The sequence below is a fragment of the Anoplolepis gracilipes genome, chromosome 11 (genome assembly GCF_047496725.1).
Source record: "Anoplolepis gracilipes chromosome 11, ASM4749672v1, whole genome shotgun sequence".
NCBI classification, from domain to species: domain Eukaryota; kingdom Metazoa; phylum Arthropoda; class Insecta; order Hymenoptera; family Formicidae; genus Anoplolepis; species Anoplolepis gracilipes.
The window spans coordinates 835,325-860,489 of record NC_132980.1 but is presented as its reverse complement, the minus strand read 5'-3'; the positions used below and the strand labels follow the sequence as shown (position 1 = coordinate 860,489).

The 25,165-nt window shown below is 29.6% G+C and overlaps 3 pseudogenes; 2 read left to right on the top strand and 1 right to left on the bottom strand.

Moving 5' to 3' along the window:
* Positions 1 to 221: 221 nt before the first annotated feature.
* On the bottom strand, positions 222 to 1,626 carry LOC140671034 (acyl-CoA Delta-9 desaturase-like; annotated as a pseudogene).
* A 6,319-nt stretch (positions 1,627 to 7,945) lies between these two features.
* LOC140671322 (very long chain fatty acid elongase 7-like) lies at positions 7,946 to 21,422 on the top strand (annotated as a pseudogene).
* LOC140671286 (glucose dehydrogenase [FAD, quinone]-like) lies at positions 9,554 to 12,498 on the top strand (annotated as a pseudogene).
* Positions 21,423 to 25,165: the final 3,743 nt, after the last annotated feature.

The window sequence follows — 25,165 nt, the reverse complement described above, 5'->3', positions numbered from 1 at the left end:
TTATATTTATATTTATTTATGTTCTTAGTTAATTTTACTGTTTCGAAGAAGGCGGTTCTTTACTATATATATAGTAAAGAAACGCCTTCTTCGAAACAGTAAAATATATATATATATCTATATATATTGGTATAGATACAGTTTTTAAATCATAAGCTAAGCCTAAGTATGATTTGATTTGATAGAGATTCTATTTTAATATCTGTCATTGTGTCCTTAAAAGTAACAATTTTCAGTGTAAGATTTTACTCATTATTAACTTTACTGTTTTGAAGAACGCGGTTTTTTATCATTTTAGCAAATGTAGTTTTTAAATCGTAAGCTAAGCCTAAGTACGCACACATCTATAAAAGCTGTGGTTAAATTGAGTTTATAATTTCCAAACTCCCCTGTTTTGTAATCCCATGAGAAGACGTGATGGTAGTTATGCCAGCCCTCGCCAAACGTTATGAAAGAGACACCAGCATTGTCCGTGGGGGTGATTGATCTACACCATGAAATAAATTTCTAAGCAACAACGCAAAATAAGCACAAATTTGCACAAAATAAATAGTATTCAAGTACAATACGTATTTATCATATGGTTTTACACCCCACATATGAGCCACGGAATTCACCGATCAAGCTACATTTAAGTTTAGACAATATCTAAAAATAATCATGTGTCACGCATATGACAGATTCTCATCCCATGCCCACCAAAGTACCACGACTGACACAATAAAACAGATTGATACCAAATATACGTACCATCTAAAAAAGATATGAATAAAAAAGAAACAATATGAATAAAATCAAGTGAACAAAATAATATTTACTTAACTTGTTCTCGTAAGAATAAAATATGCGCATCGCACCTTCTTTCAAAGACCACGAAAGGGTCTTGCTCGAGATCACTCATATCGACCGTAGCACCCTTGCTGTGACATCCGGATATTTACGAACCATAAGCCAACCGATATGCGAGAAAAAGAAGCCTCTACGCGCGTTATATGGATCCGCATCAGTATCGGTGAATTTATGATGCACTCTGTGATCTCTAGACCACTTGTAAATGTGTTCCTAAAAAATATAGCTTATTAGAAAACAAACAACATTGCGCTACAGAAAAAAGAAAATGTAAAACTCTAATCAATAGCTTACGAACGTGTAAGTTCTATATGATACTTAAACGAGAGAAGGAAAAAAAATTAAAATTAAGCTTACTTGAAAAGCAAAAGTCTGCAAAATCATAAGAATAAATTTCAGCGGCCATTTTTACCTTATAAGATCGGTGACACCATAATCTATAAGCGCCAGCAGTGACGCTCATAACCGCATGACACCAATAGCCAAACCTATATAAATTGCAAATAATAGTATGACAATATATACTTTATTTTATTATTATATTTATGTAAACAATATAATTTAAGAATTTATAGACCGTTATAAATAAATAAAATACGTACTCCAGAGGATTGTCAAGAATTTAGCATAAAAAATGGCTAGATATGTTCCGTAAAGGAATGAAAGATGAATATAAATGAAAACAATGACATTTAGCCAAACAATTTTCCACTTATAATCAACCTTATGTAGTTCTTTTGCCAGTACTTCATCATTTACAGTCTTTTTAAATGTCATTATAAAATTTTCCAATACGTTGACTGTCACTGTAAAAAATTTAGGTAAATATAGTTTGACAACTCGATTAATTAATTAAAAAAAATTTTTTTCTTATCATAATTATTGCAAAAATCACAACGGTATAAACTTTTTTGTTCATTGTCAGTTTGATCCTGTTAACAAGAGATTTTTCTTTCACGAATTACCTGATAATAAACGCGTATGGTGCAAAGTGTGCACTTGTGTTCTTGCGTGAAAAAAAATTTATATTCACCACGTTCAGTTTCTAATATTCTTAAGAATATGACCGTTTGAATCTGACAACCATTCGTTATATAACATTTTATATCCGGGAAAAAATAAGTTCTAGAAGTCAGTATCATTATACACTTAATTAAAATTTATTTCATGTACGTTGTGTTTTAAACAATATAATACAAAGTTCAGCAGATATATGCATAATGACAATGTAAGAATATGCTAAAATAAGATAAACATGATAATACGATATGCTATTTTTGCGGATGTACATTCAAGTACAAGACGCGCTGTTTGTTTGGTTCAAATTTATACATGTATAACATTTTAAAAGAGAAAAATATATGCAATATACATATCTTTTTAAAAGTAATGCTAGAATTTTGAAGGGAATGAAAAACATCTTTATAGAATTTATTATTTTTCTGCGTTGAATATTAAATTACTACTTAAAAAATGCTTTTGATATAAATATTTTATTGCATGTTCTTAGGATTTGTATACTTCTTAAAAATATATTTTTTAAACAAATTTTTTATTTTTTTTATAAAAAATGAAAAAAACTTAAACGTCGACCTGACTGACAAGGAAAATTTATTTGAATATTTATAAAATTACATTACGTTTCGACCCTTGGTTTGGGTCTTCTTCAGATGTGCAGGTTCTACAAAAAATATATCGAAGTTGTCAAAAATAAAAGCAATATATATGTGGCTAATGCATCGTTATAAACCGCAAGACAATGCGAACAAAAAAGGAAAATTATTACCTGAGATATGTCAATTAAACACTACACAAATAATCATTATTACTAGAAGTGAAAACTTAAAGCAAGCCATTTGATGCTTTTTCGCAAGTCGACATCTCTTATGAGATGTTCACTGGAGAAAGAGAGGGATCATACTGACTTTATTATTGTGTCATAGATAGGATTGAGATTTTCTATATCCTTTTGAAGGTTAATTGTGTTGTCTGTCATTTTAATGTAAAACATTTCTGCTATCTCTCTCTTTCTCAAATGCCTATCCGCATGCAAAATTTTTGGATTTTTCCAGTCAAAATCATGTTCGAATTCGCTTCTGTGGTTACTGACGACGCTATAATAACCTAACATGTTTCTTTATGTCATTATTATGTTCTTTAATACGCACTACTAAATGTCTTTTAGTTTAACCAATGTAAGAAGCGTTGCAATTAATACAATCAATCTTGTAGACGACCTCTGTTTTTTCAGTGTTGCTAAGTTTGTCTTTACCAAGCTTAATTAGCACGTCTAATTTTTTGGTTGATTTGTAAACAATGTTAAGACTGCACTTTTTTAGTTCGCGTCTTAAATTTTCGCTAAGATGTTTGATATATGGAATTGAGACAACGGATTTGACATCAATATTATTCGAGTTACGAACCGATGTCTCTGGTAGCATGCGAGCGTTGAGAATTCCCAATCTTTTATATACGAAGTTATTAATAAATTGTGGTAGAAAACAATTATTAGTCAATATGTCCTTAACAATTTTAATGTTGCGCTCGTGGTATTGCTTGTCAAAAAGTAAAATAGCTCGATCGACCAGACTGAAGATGGCATTTATTTTATATTTGGTAGGATGATTGGAGAGAAAATTAATATATCTACCCGAAAAAGTAAGTTTTCTGTACCAATTAGTAACCAAAACATTACCAATACGATTGACCAATATATTCAAAAAATTAATGCTATTATTATTTTCAATCTCGTGAGTGAATTGTAGTCTACTATGGTAACTATTGAACATTGAAACGATGCAGTCGCGCGGTACGATCGCAAAAATGTCGTCAACATATCTGTAGTATATAGAAATGGAAGGATTCTCAGACAGAATGTCCAGGTCATCCATGACCAAGTCAGCCAATATTGGAGACAAGGGAGACCCCATAGGGCTACCAAAAATCTACTCATAAAATTGACCGTCGAAACAGAAACTCGTTGAATCCAATATTATCTCGACCGCATGCAGAAATTGTGTCATGTTTATCGTAGTATTTTTGGTTATGTCAGTCCATCGTCTCTCTATTGTCTTAAAAACGAGATCCTTCGGGATGTTAGTGAATAAGGACGTAACATCTAATGAAATTAGTATCTCATAATTATTAATTAAATGATTCTTAATTTCTCTCGAAAACACCCAATCATCCCTAATATGCGATCTAGGTTTTTTAATCGATTTTTTCAAAATGTCGTGTATACATCGGACTTCCAACGCAAGACACAATAACACGCAACGGGTGATTGGCTTTATGAATTTTGGGAAGACCATAGCAACGGGGAAGAACACCGTTGGTACTTCTTAACCGTTTATATGTCACGTCATCAATGATTTTGTTGTCGGCCCAAGATTTAACTAAATTGTTAACTTTATTCATAAGTCGTTTTGTCGGATCATTTTTTAGTTTTTTATATGTGGATTGATCATTCAATAAGCTACGCATTTTGTCAATGTACTCTGTTCTATCCATAACGACTGTAACCTGACCCTTGTCAGCCCTAGTAATAACTAATAATGTCATTATTAGTATGTAAATATTTTTTACAAAGGTTAAAACGCTTCATTATGAATCTGTCTATATAGTTAGTATGTTTGCTTCTCAAAGAAACTTTTTTAAAGAGTTGGCAATCGAGCTTCTAGTAGTTTCCAATAAATTTGGTGGAATCTTTTTATAATTAATTTCCACGTTCTTTATGACTTCCAAAGCGGTATTTACGCGATCGCCTCTATCCGATTGATCATGCGGTAAGCAGAAATTGTTACCCAAGCTTAAAAAATCAAGCACGGTGCTTGGAATCGATTTTTTACTAATGTTGACAATCCACTTGGAATTGTCAACATTACAAAACGGATCGAGCAAGAATGATTGTTTTCTTATTAAGTAATCTAACTTTCCAACTAATTTGTCTTTCATGATTTGATTGTGTTTATAAATTTTATTTCTGTTAAGTTTGAAAAACTGAACACATATGTTGTTATTTTTTTATTATTTTGAAGGGAAAATTGCAAAATGGTAGATAACTTTTTTACTCAATTTAACCTACTCTACCTACACCTGACGGGTGGTTCGCGAGTTATGGGACACCCTGTATATGTACATACAGTGTGTTCGGTAATAATATTATTGCGTTCAAAAAAAATAAAACCGGTTAGAACAAATAGAAAAATTCTTTAGGGAATCTTCCATTTTGTGGTGTTCGCAATAATTAATAAGAAATTAGTTTAAAAAGTCGGCCAATCTGTGTATATAAATAGAATATAGAAAAAAACATATATGTGTGATTATATAACAACCAATCAAGATACTATATTATGACAATCTACTAGCTACATAAAAATAGGATGTATAATCACACATAATTACACATGCAGTTATATTATAATCAATATACTTATATACAGTGTTGGGAAGTAACGCGTTACTTGTAACAAATACTGCATTTTTTCAAGTGATAGAAAACAACTTTTCTTGTGAAATATGTTTTTCAATTCTATCAAAGTTATTTATGTAGTTTTTAATTTATTCCATATTCAATCATGCGAAATATATTTCCATATATGCTTATACCCAGGTAGCACATGTTCGTTTTATAAACGTTTTCTAAACGTATTCAATATTTTTTAACCGTCAAGCACCAATAAGAAACGTTTCAACAGAAACATTTTTAAAATCATGGTTTAAGAAACGTATTTTTTACGTTTCTATAAATAAAACTAAAATTAATTTTTTAATTCAAAATTATATACACATTATTAAGACTGTACTTATTAAGATGATCCATCTGGGAATCAAAAAGACATCTTTTCATCGACTAAAATTAATTATGACTTTTAGAAGACATCTTTTAGATATCTTTCAAAAGATTACTTTTTTGTAGGTAGAAAGATATATTCTTTTAGACATCTTTTAACCTTGTCAGAAAGATAACTTAAAAAAGACATCTTTTCGTCATCTTTTAATTTTCTGTGCTATCTAGCTAGCAGATAACTTAAAAAAGACATCTTTTCGTCATCTTTTAATTTTCTGTGCTATTTAGCTAGCACAGAAACTTAAAAGATGACGAAAAGATCTTTTTTAAGTTATCTTTCTGACAAGGCTAAAAGATGTCTAAAAGGATATCTTTCTACCTACAAAAAAGTCATCTTTTGAAAGATGTCTAAAAGATGTCTTCTAAAAGTCAATTTTAGTCGAAAAAATGTGTTTTTGATCATCTTTTCGACAAGACAAAAAAGATCTATTTTATAATATACGTGTTCTTTTGCTTGCCGCTACGTGGCGTGTTCAGACTTAACTATAACTCATATTCAAGTTTTCATAACATGTATATGTATAAAGCCTAAAAGAACAGGTACTAAAAGTATAATTTAAATTATGTCTTTTTTGTCAGTTTGACTTCTGATGTAATCTCGACAAGAGATTCAGAACATGATGAAAATAAGATGGATTATATCCATATATGCATTATTTTATTGAATCTGTGAATAAACACATTTTTCACAAATAAAGGAAAAAAACCGTATTTTGACAATTTCTTAAACGTTTTTTTTGTTAGAAAATGACGTTTCCCTTAACAGTTTTTAAGTGCATTTACATTTTAACCAATCAGAAACGTTTTCAAAAGCCGGTTCTAAAACGTTTCGCAGAAACACTTGTGAAACGTTTTTGAAACAAATATGTGCTACTTGAAATATTATATCTACTTAATTGCGCTTATAAAAGAATGAAATTATTTGTTAATTATATTTATGACACACTATTATTTCGGAAGAGCAGCATTCAACTTTAAACATTTTATATTTATAATTTTAAAATAACTGTAAATTGAGTCCAAAATAAACCCTTGAAATGCGGAAAAACACGCGATTTGACAGCTGTCGAAAGGAGAGGAAAATGTTACTTTACACAGTTTATTCCTTACATAGCTTGGCAGCTGTACTTTTTCACAAGTTTCATAAATACGTTGCACATCACAACACTAGCAAAAAGCAAATAATTACGACGTAGGTCGCAACATAAATTGGGCTGTCATTTCTCGCTTCTGACATATTTCCCAAAAGAGAAAAGAGACAGAACTATATGTCGCCACCGTCGACATCGAAGTTTTGCGGCGAGTACTCAGGAGCCTTAAAATAAAAAAAGTACCAGCGGTATTGTCTTCTTGCGACACTGCTTTTGTTACGTAGATTTACGCGTACATACATTATACATACATACATTACATTTTAATAGCTTATTGTTCGAGTAATAAAAAAAAATCACTTTAAAATGACCAAAAGGACCAAAAAAGTAACATGTAAGTCATTACACACACTCATAATTATATAAAAAAAATCTATGATATTTATACAAATTGGGTAATTAGTACACATAATAATGACTCATATGTGAGCAACAAAGCTCTGCCAATTTTCAACAGATTTACATTAAACTTGATATACCCATGTTTTTTAAGTCGTTGACTATGAATCCCATTGAACTTTAAGCAAATTGAAACGTTTGCCATAATAGGAAAGCTGCGCTAAGAGAGACAGCGAATCTAGGGGACCTCTCGTAGCTCTGTAAATGTAGACATTGAACTCTAAAGGTCGCAGCACATATTTTTACATAATGCATAAGAAATTTGATTGAAATTTGATCTATTAATACATGTATACACAGCAAAAAATTGTGCATCCATATGTTAAAATTGTCTTCTGTTATCACGTTTTGATTACTATTTTAATTTAAAATTAACATACAATTGATATTTTGTTACTTTTTTTTTTTATAATGTTTTCATGAGTTACATTTATGTTAATTTCATAACTTAACAATTTGTGCATGTCTCTTGAAAATGAAATATGGTATTCAATAATATATTTTGTTCTATTTAGTAATAAGTGATGGATGGCTTCGATGGCTTTATTAGTCTAAGGCATTTCTCGCTATTTCTCGCTTGTGACGTCACGATTTCAATATGTCCGCGGTGACTACTCAGGAGCCTTAACGGGAAATGGCAGTTATATATTTAGTTTACTCGTATCATTTCTTTTATTCTCTTGTGTGTGAGATCTTGTACAGACAAGACACAACTTACGCAACATTTACTGTAGGTAATGCTTTATCTCATAATCAGTGCTTCTGAACTTTTGGAAGAGTAAGCGATTTATTTGCGATTAGGAATATTTATGTAAAAGTGTTATGTGAGTATTGTGAACTGAAGTATACTATATATACATACTGTGTGTGTATATAAAATTTACTCATTTTCTGTACATTTTATTTAAATATTTATCCTAATCGATGTATAAACAAACTGTTTCGATCCTGTTTTAATGTTCATTATCAATCCGAGAATTTTTAGAGAATTCTTTACAAGATAAAAACACTAATTTCATTTTATTTATATAAATGTAAGACTAAGATTTCAGTGTTGTATCTTTGTCGTACGACAAAAATTTTATGTGTATATTGATTAGCTATCGAATAAAATTGTCTGTAGAATTTTATTTAATAACCAATCAACTTTTATTTAATAATCAACTTTTGTCGTACGAAGAAAAATGTTTAAATTCTAAATAAATTATAATATAAACGAGATAGCAATGTACAGACATATGATTACGGAAATTATAAGCTTTCGTAAAGATAAGTGCTTCTTAAAAAGCGTCGTGCAGACAAATTTCTCTTCTTGACTATTGGCTGATTTCACCAATATCAGTTAACTTTATTCTCGGTTTAAACTATAGCTTTGTTTCTTTCAGATAAGCTCCAGAGAAAGAGATAAAAATATAATTTCACCCGAGGTTAAAATTAACTGACGTTAGTGGAATCGGCCGTATATGTATAACACTTACAAAAGAACCTAACTTTACAAACCCGCAAATTTTGGTTTTAATAAAACTATATAAATATAGAAATTTAGATATTTATTTTATTTTAGAAACATATTCTTCTTAAAGTTCACATTTATAATAGACATTTGTTTAACATTTAATATCACACAGAATATATTATTATTATGTATTTGCGCGATTAAAGATTTTAAATTAATCATAATACCATTTTTTTCCTTGCTACTACAAGATATATTTGTCTGATGCTATATGACATACGTTCGTAAAGTCATTATTAGATATGTAAAGTACCGCAATTCATTATATTCTCTGTGGAGAGGAAATGTCGAATTTACGACAGTGAACCTTGTAAGCGTTGTGTATGAAAGTGAATCTCTGATGAATTGATCAAAATAATTTAACACAATTTATCAGAGACTCACTTTCACACACAACGCTTACAAGGTTCGCTGTTCGTAATCAGAATCAGATTAAGCTAGTAATTTGACGCAATTTTCCCTCCAATCGCCTTCACAGAGCTTAATAAATTACGATACTTTATATGTCTAGCGACTTGGCACGTTCGTGCATATACAGGGTGTCCGGTAATAATCGCCTCACCACTCATATACAGGTAGAGCAGGTCAAACTGAGTAGAAAAGTCCTCTACCATTTTTCGATTTTTGAAATAATTATCGAGAAATTAATTAAAAAAGATTGACGAATCCGCGCGAGTAAAGCGCATGCGGCGAGAAGGTCGTCCCACCGCTACGCGGTTACTAGGCGCACTACTCATACGCATCCATTTCCAGTTGTAGACCGCTCCTCCTATCATTCAATGAGCGCCTAGTAACCGCGTAGCAGTAGGATGGGTAGGATCTTCTCGCTGCGCGCTTGTACTCGCTCAGATTTGTCAATCTTTGTTAATTAATTTCTTGATAATTATTTCGAAAATCGAAAAATGGTAGAGGACTTTTCTACTTAGTTTGACCTGCTCTACCTGTATATGAGCGGTGAGGCAATTATTACCGGACACCCTGTATATACGTGATATCTGATTTTAAAACACTCAATGTATAAGTGTATATATATTCATTCGAACATCTAAAGAAGTATCAATTCCTTATTATACGCCGTTCGAAATATTCGCGATAACCACGTGCTACTGGAGTATATATATGTTGAAAAAGATGCCGAGCTTTCTTTGCCTTTTTTGTATCGCAGTCGGGATCGTTCCAATACAATCGGGCAATCAATCCTTGCCGAACCAATATCATAATCTATACGGCGATAATGTGAATATAGCGAGTTTATCAAATATATTTAAGGTGAAAAAAGAAATCTTGAATTTTCTGAATCATGATCAACATGATCTAAAGCAAGAAATACCGGACACAACTCCTGAATTCGGAGCCGTGTACGATTTTGTGGTGGTTGGTGCTGGCACGGCCGGTGCTACAATAGCAGCAAGATTAAGTGAGATTCCTCAAGTGAAGATATTGCTGATCGAAGCTGGATCCAACGAGAATCTTTTCATGGACATTCCGCTAATAACTCCGCTTTTACAACTAAGCAACAAAATCAATTGGAAGTATCAAACTAGACCGTCCAACAGATATTGTCTCGGTATGAAAGATAACAGTTGTAACTGGCCAAGAGGAAGAGTGATGGGCGGCAGCAGCGTGCTAAACTACATGATTGCTACCAGAGGCAGCGTCGAGGACTATGATCGCTGGGCTAAAATGGGGAACGAAGGCTGGGCTTATAAGGACGTACTCAAGTACTTCAAGAAAATGGAGACAATGGATATTCCGGAATTGCGTTCGGATACTAATTATCATGGCACTGAAGGGCCGTTGCATATCACTTATTCGTTATTTCATACACCATTAGCGGAGGCTTTCCTAAAAGCTGGTGAAGAGCTAAGATATCCATTGGTAGATTATAACGGAAAGAATATGATAGGATTCTCATATTTGCAGACCACGATTATGAACGGCACCCGCATGAGCAGCAATAAAGCGTATTTACGCCCTATATACGATCGTAATAATCTTCACGTGACTCATGACAGCGTGGTAAGAAAGGTGTTAATTGATCATCGTACAAAACGAACGATTGGCGTAGAGTTGATTAAATATGGTCGAATTATCTCTGTACGCGCGAGCAAAGAAGTGATATTGTGCGCGGGAGCTATTGGATCGCCTCAGTTGCTGATGCTGTCCGGCATTGGACCGGCTAATCATCTCAGCAAACTCGGTATAAATGTTATCCGAAATATGTCGGTCGGGGAGAATCTGATGGATCATATCGGTTTCGCCGGACTAACGTGGATAGTGAATGCAACGGTAAGCATAAAAATGCAAGAGGTAGTAAATCCTGGTTATCAATATCTACTGGATTATCTAACGAAACGATCTGGCCCGTATACGATTCCGGGTGGGAGCGAGGCGCTCGGTTTTATCAATACCAAGTATCCAAGAAAACGCAATAGTTTACCCAATATGGAATTACTCTTTTTCGGCAGTGGTAGCAAAGGAGATTTTTTGACGCCGATTATAACTAATTTTAATATCCGAATGCGTCATATATGGAATAAATATATTAATAACCACAGTTAGAGCATAGTTCCCATACTGTTAAAACCAAAAAGTCGCGGACGAATAAGATTAATGGCTAATGATGTTAATGTTAAACCTGAAATTGTGCCAAATTATTTCGATGATCTAGAGGATGTCGAGACAATGATCGCCGGTATCAGGGCGGCGATAAAGATCGGTCAAACGAAGGCGATGCAGTCGTTCAGTTCACAATTGACTAACGATATTATACCCGGATGCGAAAACTACAATTATGATTCCCATGCTTATTGGGAATGTATGATTAGAACGATCACTTTTACTATCTTTCATTACTCTGGTACTTGCAAAATGGGACCAAAAGGGGATCCAACTGCTGTTGTCGATCCTAAATTAAAGGTATTTGAAAGATATACTAGACTACAAAAAATTCAGTATGGATATTGTAATTTACTCTTTTTAAGCACAATTTTATGAATTTCCATAACGGGGTATTCTCTGTGCAGGTAATTGATATTCAAGGATTAAGAGTAGCAGACGCATCCATCATGCCTGAGATTATATCGGCGCATACAAACATCCCTGTTTATATGATTGCCGAGAAACTGGCAGATATAATCAAGGAAGAATGGGGATTGAAGAACAGTCATCAGCGACATCAGTCATGACGACATTTCAAGACGTTAAAAAGACGTGACTTGATGACCATTTTAGACCTTTTACTGACATTTGATCATGAATCTTTTCCTCTAGAGTGAATTCGTAAAAAATGAAAAATTCATTCACAATAAATATTGAATTTGTTAATAAAACTTTTCACTTTTCACGAGTTCACGCTAGAGGAAAAGATTCATGATCAAATGTCATGATCAAGTCCCAGGATATAAAGAAAATTCATGTTAGGGCCCTGAGATATAGAGAATTATGAATATCAAAATTATACACAAAATTGTTTGAATAATTTAAGATATTATAAAAAATTAAATGTGTTTTTATTTAAGAAATAGTAATACTTAGGCGATTTATAATAATGACTTTAGAATTACGATATTATGACATTTTTTCACAACATCATTAAGACGTCGCAAAAAAAAAAAAAACGTTTTAAATTAGGTGACGTCATTGAACCAGAAATGATCAGTTTTCGACGTCAAAATGACATGTGATTGTTACCTGTGTTTATGGCTCTCACACACACACACACACACGCGCGCGCGCGCACGCACATTCAAATAATAATTTTTTTGTCATTTTATGTTATTCAAACTTATATATGTAAATAATATTAGTAATATATAGTATTGTTTCTTCTAATGATTCATTTTTAAAAGAAAAAGATTATAATATAATAAAATAAGATTTTTATTTCTCCATGTTTATCTTTCATCATAATATACTCATCAGCTAAAAAATTAAAAACTCATTATGATATTATGCCCAATATTCGCAGCAAGATTTTTATCATCTGTATTGATGATTATTTAAATGGTAGAACTATCCTAGCGAACGTAAATTTCATACGTGACCTTGGAATTATTTTTTAGCTCTGATCTTATCCTTTAACAGCCATATTCAGCTAATAGTCAATAATGCTTATAAAAATTTGGGATTTATATATTTCGCTCGTGCAATAATTTAATAATGTAACCATTCTAAAATGATTATTTATATTGTTCAATTGTTTGATCTCAACTGGAATGTGCCTCGATTGTCTGGATTCTTTATCAATTAATCCATGAATTGCGAGTGGATACAACATCGCTTTTGGCGTAAAATTAGCTTTCATCTGGTCGTGTCCATGTGCAACCTTGAGATCACGTCTACAATCATTTATTAAATAACCTTAAACTATCAAGGAGGCTTGCTAAAAGGAGATCTATGATTGATTATTCCTCTTTAAATTAATAAATGGTTTCATAGTTTGTCCGGAATTACTGAATAGAATAAAATTTCATATTTCAGTTAGATCATTTAGCAACTGTCATCCGCACTACACCATCCTAGTGCGTATTAAAGGCTGCTATACAGGGTGTTCCCAATTTAAATGTAAAAACTTCGGGAGCGTGTAGAGGGACCGAGAAATTAAGATAAAAAGTCCTTTAGAGATTTGCTCGTTTTTGCTCCATTTTGGAGAAAATCGCAAAAATTCAATCTCTCATTGTCATTTGCTCTCTTCAGTTGATTAGCACCGAATTGATATTATCCTTCTTTTGTTTGTTTATTATTGCTTTCTTTTCTGCATTATTGCTTTCTCCTACGAGTCCTTAAGGCTCCTGAGTAGTCACCGCGGCCATATTGAAATCGTGACGTCACAAGCGAGAAATGATATCCTGATTTATGTTGCGATTGACGTGTAAATAAAAACATATTTTAACGAAATAATACTACCAATCTCTTCAGCACACCTATAAAAATGGACGGCTGGTAATCCTTTCTCCTGACAATTGATAAATAACTGTAAATTGAGTCCAAAATGAACCCTTGAAATGCGGAAAAACACGCGATTTGACAGCTGTCGAGAGGAGAGGAAAATGTTACTTTACACAATTTATTTCTTACACAGCTTGGCATCCATTTTCACAAGTTTCATAAATACGTTACACATCACAACACTAGCAAAAAGCAAATAATTACGACGTAGGTCGCAACATAAATTGGGCTGTCATTTCTCGCTTCTGACGTATTTCCCAAAAGAGAGAAAGAGACAGAACTATATATCACCACCGTTCACATCGAAGTTTTGCGGCGAGTACTCAGAAGCCTTAATCAGTCTTTAGTTAGTAATACCAGAACAATGTCTAGTTACAATTAATGCGGCCAGTGCTAGATGTAATGCATGCATTACTGCAAAAGGGCAGTATTTTGAACAATATCGGCATTAAATAAATGATAACATGAATAAAATGTAAATAACTAAGTTAAAAAACGGAAACTTATTTTGTTTTTTTTTTACCCTATATAAAGTATGTAAGTCTGATGATGTAATATATATAAACACTTTCATGATGAATAATGTGTGTTCTACTAAAAAAAATGACAAACAAATATATATCATGTTTATATAATTTAATTACTTAAAATGTTAATATAATTCCTTTTTATTTAGATATATTCATGTATAGCAGTATGCGTTAGTGTGCACAGATGATCGAACTTGCTATAAGATTTTTCATGAGGAGTCTTATATACAGAACCTCTTATGGCAAATTTAAACCGTTAAATCGTCTCGCTATACGTTGTAATCATCTAATAATATTGATTTCTTCTGCCCATGCTTAAGTTCTGTCAAACAAACTTTACGTAAACTGTTATTTGCTTAATACAGTTATTTTTTTATTATTGTTTTTGTTGTCTTATTTCCTAATTGTACCAAAGGGATATATGTATCTCTTTTATAAATAAATAAATAAATTATCAAATCAAAGTAAACAAAAGAATCGAGGTGGGTCAAAAACAATTTCCGAATGTAAAAAAAATATTCGCTTCTTATCTACATATTTATTTTCATGCTATATATTTCTCGCTTGTTATCAGTTTTTTAATCATAAAGAAATAAATATACATATATGTATAAATTAATTTCAATAAATTATTTAAATAATACTAGAACAGTTTCATGATTACAAGCGTGAAATACATATAAACGTATAAGACAGTATTATTATGAAGAGAAACAGTATTTTGTAACTTGGCTTGTGTATATATGTATTTATTCTCCTTTTTTTTTTTTATTAATAAATTTCCTTATGAAAGAAATTTCCTTACAAAATACATATAAATATATGACGCATATGTTTATTATGTGCACTTTATCTTCATGAAATAAAACTAAAAAAATTGTTTCATAACTGATTAATCTACTTTCGACAAATTATATGTAACTGTACTGCGATAATAAAATTTTATCAAAGCGCATACCATGTAAATATTTACTATTTCAAATAAGAATCAGAGCAACAGAGATAAAAATTAAAAAATTAAATTTATCGTTACGATCTTTACACAAATAATTAGAAACAATAATTGAAGATAATAACTATAAATAAAATAGATTTTTTATGGTAACAACAATTAGATAAATTGGTATATTATTCAAGCTCTCTATAAATTAATAATATTTAAGAAAAACAAGGCTATGAGAGCTTATCGACATTATTAACTATACATAAAAATAATAAAATAAAATTAGGAAATAATAAAAATTTAAAAAAATAGAAATAAAGAACAAATTGAAAGGACAACAGATTGGTAAAAACAACATAATTATATTAATGTAATTTAAGTAACATGAAAAATTGACATGAAATAATTAAGTAACATGAAAAATTATAATTAGTGTGCGGACGTTTCGACTCCTCTTTTGAGTCGTCTTCAGCGCAATATTATCAATAAATAAAATTATGAATAAACAGAAAGTGACACGAGAAGTGACGTATGTAACTCGCAAATTGAGGATATTACTCGTTCGGTCGGGTCTTAACTTAATTAATTGATGTACGTAAAGTTAATTGCAGAAACATATTTTCGAGAAGCCAAAGAAGCCGGTGGATAGTAAGCGGCGTTTGATTTCATAATTCGATTAACAAAATGTTAAACAGTTTTTTCAACTTTGAAGTTAATGAGCTTAAAGCCGAAAACTGTGACGGTTGACTGTCTGCAAAGACAACACGCGAGCAATGTAGGTTCAAAAAAGGTTGTCAAATATTAAAACGTGTCAAATATTAAAATTGGTTAAATGAACAAGTGTAAATGCTTATCGCTAAGCGAGACATCTCCGCATAACGGCCCGTCGCCATCAGGTCCACACAGAGAATTGTTGTATATTATTTTATAATTATTTATGTATTGACTATTCTTCACAGTGTTCGTAAAACGAATGACGAAAATAACAGTTGGTGTGTAATATGTTTTTTGTTTTTTCCATGCATGACCTTCAAATCGGTGGGAGCTTGTTTATTACTTCAGTATATATATCTGGAAAACATTCTGTATCTTTTTGTAAATTAATGCCGTTTTTTTTGTCGTTTAATGTGTAGCATTTCAGAAAACAATCTTTTGTTATAATACGTTTCACTATCTAATATCCAATTAGATAAATTAGACAATTAGATAATTTATTGTTAGTTATTGTGTTCTTGAAACAATAAGATTTAAATTTGTGCAAAATTTTAAAGTCTCTAATATTACACACTTGTAATTATTTAAAAAATTTTTTTCGCAATATTAATTGTAAGATTTATTGTAAATAATAGATATTAATTCTAACAACAAAAATACATATTAATCAGAGTTGAGAAAGTTACTTTATATGTAAAAGTAATTCGTTACCGTTACCGTTCTTTTTTTCGAAAAGTAGTTCGTTACCGTAATGTGTTACTAATTTTAAAAAATAACTCGTTACCGTTAGCGTTACTTAAAAAGTAACGAATCGTTACAACTTTTGTTACTTTTTTTGTGTACAATACAAAACTTTACAAAAAATTTTTTTAATACAAGATCAAATTATTTAATACAAAAATCAAATTAAATTAAAAATTTACACTACAGGCTAAAAATTTTTACAAATTATTTTACGTTAAAGTAATCAAAATGATATAATTTTGATAGTAATATCGCTATTGATATAAAGCATGTAATAATTTTGATAATAAATTATTTTAAATAAGAGAAACTTGTAGACGAACTTTCTTAAACACTTTTAGATGCTGTAAATAAAGTGATTTTCTTATTGTTAGTTTACTTTCAATAAATTTGTAAATATGGTCAAAATTGCTTTCTTCACGTCTCTTTAATTTTTTTTATTTTAAAATTCTAATACGATCCGATAATTTTCATAGTATCAAATTCTTGATTAATCATTAAACTATCTGTCTACTTAAATGTTTTTTCACGAAGTAGAAAGATACTAGAAAGAGATTCAGTAATTTCTATGTAATACTGCATTTCAATGTACTGTTATATCAATCCCTAATTTCCATTTCGCGTATATGCGCACATGTATCTACAATATATGTTACATGTACTATATAAAATGCGTGCATATGTATGAAACGAAAAATTTCTATTTCTTTATTTGAAAATTATATTAAAAAAAAGTATAGTATATTTAAGTATATTCAAATATAATTATTAATATATAAAAAATAATATAATAAATATATATAAAAATTTGTAGCTGACGCTCTGCGTGTGTAAATTAATTACATTATTGCAATATTATTATATGCAAATTCATAACATTACAATATTGCAAATTCATAACATTGCAATATTGCTATAAAATTTCGTTGTAATCTTCCTAAAGACGGACATTTTAACGTTGTTGCAATCCCATAGCAATGATGCAGCAACATTTCGCAGTGAAATTGCAATATTGCAATATTGCGGTAAAAGATTGTTGCAACGTGTATGCAATCTTTCTGTGCTATGGGTAGTTACAGCTAAAAAACGATTGTAAAGGGGTGAAATCATCCCTCATATGTATTTTTCGTTTTTTTAAATATATCTCTAAAACTATTCGAGATACATCGAGAAAAACGAAAAGCCGGTCTATACATACAAGAAGTGATTTCATCCCTTATTAGAATCGTTTTTTTTAGTAGCTGAAAATTTCTAGATTCATTTATTTATCTTTCTTACGTATGTGGCAAGTTTCATCAAAATCAGAATTTTCGAGTTCGCAAAGTTTCCTTGTAAGTTTGATCTGCTCTAGCTATATACGAAAGATTTTTTACGAATTATCAGACATCTTGTATATATAAGGTGTCATTTTAATGTTCCTTTCGAAATATCTTTTTCTTAATGTTAGTTTTTTAAATGGAACAACCTTAATTTTTTATATATGTAAATTTTATCTTTGTAATATTCTATGTAAAAAGTTATTAAAAAGTTATAAGGGTGTAATAGCCAAAAATTAAATAAATAGTTTCCGAGATATATAATATATCGAAAGAAATCCGCTCTACATATAAATGTAGTCATATAGTGTCCTACGTGTGTATAAAATTTCATTAAAATCAACATTTTTGAGTTTGAGAGATTCTTTTGTGAGATATTTTTTATTATAAAAAAGTAAAAAATTAATCTCTTTTAATATATTCGTCTTATATGTGGAATATAGTTATATTAAGAATATGTTACAAAGAAAGAAAGAAATATGTTGCAAAAAAGAAAGTTTGAGTAACTATAAAAATAAGATTTAGATTTTCTTCTTCTTTACTTTAGCAGAAGAACGAAAAAGAAGAGAATTCTAATAATTTTTTTCTCGCATACGTTTTCTTTTAATTCTACAGTATAAAATAATGAGAAAGATATGAAATAATGAGAAAAAAAACCAAGTATAAAAAGTGTAAAAAAACTTTCGCTATGATATATTTTACTTCATCTAAAAAGTATATTTTTATTTATATTTCAGACACTTCCATCACTTACTACTGAACAGTACGTCACCGACATGGAGAGTTTTTTACAATACGTAGTCAGAAATTATACTGAAGTTTCAAAAAATATTAAAGGTGAACTTATTAACATTATAAAGAAAGTGAACTTTGAAAAAAAATCTCTTTTATTCATGAGAAATCTTTTAAACGAAATAACATCAATTTCCATTATCTGATTTAATATAAATTAGAATTATAGCACTTATAAATAGCAAATGAAAGAATTGATACTTGCATTAATAACTTAATCATAATTAATCTAAATGTGAATTGCAATCTATCTTCATTATCTGGATACAATTCTAACAAACTAAATAAAACTAATAAAATTATAAAATATACTTGTTATTTAATCAAAATAATAAATATTTCAAAAGAGGATGGATAAAATGGACTGATTTTTGCTCAAAAAGTGTTATTTACATACACTTTACGTTATGTTACACTTTTTTGGCCAATATCAGCCCATTTAAATCACTTCCTTAAATAATTCATTAATTTTAAAAATTATTCAAAATTTATAAATAGATAAGATAAATAACTCAAGTAAAGACTATAAATATTACAGACTAATATATTAAAAAAGAAAATAGGCAATTAAGAGCCAACGCGGATGTAGAATGTGAAGTATTTTCCAACTAATAATTCATCAGATCATGTTTTATTAGATGTTTCGGTTTTTTATAGAATTGTTTTATTGTTTATAGTCATTATAAAACATAATTTGAATTATTGGTTGGAAAATACTTCACGCCCTACATCCGTGTTGTTTCTTTATTGCTTATTTTTTTTCTTATTTATATAAGAATTTGTTCATAAAAAACGAATTATCTTTATATTGCATACATACTATTATAATTTTCGACTTGTTTTATAACTTTCCGAAATTAAATGAAATATATTTTCTTTTATGACAGATCCAATAGTAGACACCTGACCTTTTATGGATTCTGCGACTTCTATGTTATGTATTATGTGTTATTATGTCGTCACATATTTGATATTTGTATTGAAGGCTGGACCAAAAATAATGGAAAAAAGGCCACCTTTTCAACTGAATACCGTTATGATCTTATATAACGCATTTCAAGCGCTTTTCAATATCTGGTTGACATTTATGGTAAAATAATTCTGATTCCACATCTCTATCATTAAATGTGTACCAAATTGTAAAATTTGATACGAATTAAACTATTAAAATTATTCGCTTATTTCAGGGATTGAATATCATTATTAAGATGTTTTCTAATGAATACAATTCATCATATGATACAGAAATCAAATATGCAGTGGTAGGCATTTTTTCGTAATTTTCAATAATTATAAACTAAATTAAATTTTAACAATTTTCGATAAATATTATATATAATTTTTACAATGTTTTATTATGTATATGTTTCGGACAAATAGTTAACAGGTGGATGGTGGTATTTTTTCGAAAAATTGACCGGAGTCCTGGACACGGTAAGAAAATATTTATATACAAATAAAATTAACTAATATTTTAATAATTAAGACGTTTAATATGTATTAATTGATTCACAAAGATTTTGTAAGACAATTTGCATTCGTGTTTTTGTGCTTCCGTTATCATTCAAAAATTACCATTGTTTTCTCGTTTATCTGACAAAAGCAATTATAACGAAATTTATTTTGAAACACAAAAAATATTGGGACAAGATAAAAAAAATTTATAAGGAAACTGTAACTCTTAAACTAATGTTTTGTTTTTAAAGATATTCTTCGTTTTGAGGAAGAAGCAAGACCAAGCGTCTTTTCTTCATATTTATCATCACAGCTTAACAGTCATTTTCTCATGGTGCTACTTGAAATACTTGCCTGGTGACCAAGGTATATTCATAATCGTCTTGAATTCCGCAATCCACATTATTATGTACAGTTATTATTTCCTCGCGTCACTTGGCACCAAATATAAAAAATATCTCTGGTGGAAAAAATATGTGACCCAGAGTCAGCTGGTAATTACCTCTCAAAATATTAAACAAATTATTCAAAGTAACAAATTATTCAGCATTATGTCATTTTATCGATCTGTCAATAAAATCATGAGATTACATCTTTAATATAGGATTTGTAGCCTTATATATTTTAGACAATTTTTTATTTTATTTCTTTTAATTATTATTTTTAATTAAAATGTAAATTTTAATTAAAAATAAGACTGTAATACTGAACTCTCACTTAAAAGATTCTAATGTTTTGTAAATGGATTTTCTTCTGAATACTCCTATATACCCCTTGTAAACTGCATTCCCGGCTTACAAATTAATTAATAATACAATATATTACCCTCAATTCCTAAAAATTAAAATAAGCATAATATAATATTAGGTGATGTAACTTTAAGCTTCCACTCGATAGCAAATTTACTAAAGTAGTTCATCATCATCATCATTATGTTTTTCTTTAGTGAAATTAAGTGAATAATGAGAATATATATTTCAAAACATGTTACACTTTAGTTGCATAATAGTTGTTTTAACATTATTGTTATGTTGCATTAATTTCAAAATGCATTATTTCTAACAAAACATAGGTAAGATTTTAATTGAAAATAAAAAAAATTATTTTAATAGTATATTGTGATACAAATGCGGAAAGTTGACTATTGCCCACGAGTGCGGGATTGGACGCACGAGCCGAAGACGAGTACGATCATCTGCACGAGTGGGCAATAGTCAACCCGCACGTCTATCACATACTACTTTGTAATACACGTGCGTGTAAAGTGGCATATTACGCAAATGTTTTCCGTGACTACTGAGGTTAGGTTTGCGAAAAGTATGATAAATCTCTTTTCCGCACTCGGAAGAGTGCGACAATCTCTTTTCCGCACTGTTACCGCCATCGTGTGCAATTGGCTACTTCTCGCACGGAAAACATGCGCGTAATGTGCCACTTTACGCGCATGTGTACTACAAAAATTATTATTAGGCTTATATATTGTATATATAATATATATATGCTATACTATTGTGTATATATATGATACGATATGATATTATAAACTGTTATATTATCAACTATAAAAATATAATAAAAAATATTCCTTCCAAATTTTAATATATCTTATTACATATAAGATCTTATTCCATTTTGCTAAAGTATCATATTCGGTGCTCCATTTAACATCTGTCATCATTCGTCTACATAGATTTTTCATCATTGTAAAATCAGAATTATTAACGTTCAAATCAATTTAATGAAATTAGACACTGGGAATTATTTATTACATACATGTTAAGAACTTAATATATATTAAAATTCAATGAATTATATTTAATATTAATCAATAATGAATAATTTTCAACCATAAATTATCAATTTAATATTTAATACAAGAATTATTATAATTTATAAAGAAAATAACTCTACAATAAATTATTGTGCTAATTTCATATGCACAATATCAGTAATATTAATTTAACATTATAAAATAACACTTATTTAATATTAATGAATAAATACAAAATATAAATAAAAGCTTCTAGATTAATTCAATATTAATTCAATTTTCACATTTTTATAAAAAAAAAGAAAAAAAAATATTAAAAAGTCATATTCAAAAATTACATTAATATATACATACATATAAATTCTTAAGCATAATTATTACAAATATACCCACATAGCACAGAATGTCCTGGGGATGTTTATTTTATATCCATTTTACATCCATATGTCCATGAACATAAAATGAACATCCATAATATATCCAATTTGAGACATCCATCACTGGACAATATTTAGATATCCATAGAATGTCCAGTATTGAACATTTTGTGGATATCTAATCTCATATAGCATAAGATCTCTGTAGAATATCCTTATTCGATCGGAATTATCTTAAATATGTACTGTAATTGAAACTAAATTTACCTGAGGATATTTCTAATTGTCATATATACATATATATATATATATATATATATATATATATATACACTTATTTTATTTACTTATTTATTTATTTGTCAACTTTATTTTATATCTATATTAAAAAATAAAATACATTTTATTTTAATATATTTTATTTTTTGTCAACTTATATTTTTAGAATCTTTATTAAGCTGATCATTTTTCTTTTATATCTGATGGTAACTCATTTTAAATGCCTAATATATATATATATTCACTTAAAATGAAACAATTAACTTTTATCAGATATATTTGTCGAATAATGTGTATGTTTTCCAAGATATTTTAGGTATTAGGCACTTAAAATATGCCTTACCCGCTATTATACATATATATATATATTTCATTATAGCAAATTCGATTAGATGCACTAGTGCGCACTGAATGTACCCACACGGAACTTAACATCCAATGGATATCCATACAACCTTCATAACTCCATACAACATCTATGTCCATGGTGGATATTGACTAGATATCTAATAGAAATCCATATTACCTCCATGGTAGATATCATCTACAAATCCATCATGGATGTCTACTGGACATCTGTTATGGATATATGATAGATTTTTACATACATATATCTTTCTACAAAAAAAGTCATCTTTTGATAGATGTCTAAAAGATGTCTTCTAAAAATCATAATTAATTTTAGTTGACGAAAAGATGTCTTTTTGATCATCTTTCGACAAGGTAAAAAAGATCTATTTTATAATATACGTGTTCCTTTGTTTGCCGCTACGTGGCGTGCTCTGAACTATAACTCGTATTCAAGTTTTCATAACATGTATATAAAGCCTAAAAGAACAGATACTACTAAAAGTATAATTTAAAGTATGTCTTTTTTGTCAGTTTAACTTCTGATATAATCTCGACAAGAGATTCAGAACATGATGAAAATTTTTATCTAGTCGGATAAATTGGAAGTAGTCCATTTTATTGTCTATTTGAAGCACAAAGTCGAAATTTCTAATACCTAAAATTAAAAATTATATATATATATATACATATGTATATGCATTATTTTATTGAATCTGTGAATAAACAATCTATAATTACTCTATATAACGTACATCTGACATCCATAAGAGGTCCATAAAATATCTATAATTACTCCATATAACGTACATATATGATATCTATGAATACGTCTAATGGATGTCGAATGGAGGTATAAAATACAGAACTGTGGATGTCTAGTAGATGTTTACAGGACGTTTCATGGACATCTAATGGAGGTTTCGAATCTTTATGGTAGATGTCTAGTGGACATCCATTAGAGGTTTTTGTTCCGTGTGGACATACATATAAAGGTTTATCGCACACAATTTTACAATAACACAAAAGCAATTATATAAAAGTAACATAATTATTTAGTAAAAGCTATTATTATTGTTGTTGAATATATACATAATGATAAAATAATAGCTCTTACTATTTATTATTTTACTTTTATAATTACTTATCATTGTGAAATTGTGTATACCTTTATGTGCGCTCAGTGCACACTAATGTATCCAATCGAATTTACTAGTGCATATTGATTAACTTATAGGATAGCAAAAAAGGCATTCAGTGGACATTGTTGGGATCGAATTTTATTATCACGTAATTATCCTAAGAATATCCTTAGGATAATTATCTATTATATAAGAATATCCTTAGGATAATTATCTATTATATAAGAATATCCTAAGGATATCCATATTTGGATTTTATACAGATATCTAATGAGCGGACATTTGGCATCCTCAGTATATTCCAAATCACAGACTTCTATATAATAATAGAAGTCTGTGTTCCAAATACAGGAATTTTACACGGATGAACTTTGGATATCTGAAAATCCCTAGAAATACATCCGATGGACATACCTCGGATTAACTTCTGCTATGTGGGTAATTATCAAAGCGATATAGATTTATTTCTCCACAAAGTTACATGTATTATAAATGTGTAATAACTGTGTAATATAAATGTAAATTTTATAAACGATCAAAAATAAAGTATTGACAGATTTTTATATTTACATAAGATACATGTAATATACAATATAATGCAATATGTGCCTTTAAGTACATGTTAAGCAGTACCTTTCCTGACGTATTCACTTAATAGTAGTACAAGATGTCTTTAAATCTTCTAACGTCAATAATATGAAATCATTAATATTTCAAGAATCTCTGCAGATGAATGAATGGGCGTTGATCATTCTTCATTACATAACACAAGATTCTATTAGCAGAGACTTTAATGTTAATCTCGCTTAACAGATTCTCATGGTTTGTAATGGATTCTTTCTTGACACTCGGTGCATCTTGAATCTGGTTTACTGATTATTATGAATCTATTGCCATCTTCTGCTAAAATAAAAATAATACATATATCAATAAAAATATTTTTACATAATGTTCTTCTACAATGCCTACACCAGGTATGACAGATATCCTAACCTGGCGTTCGTCTCTGTTTATTATAGGTGGGTTCGGCAAAGCAAATC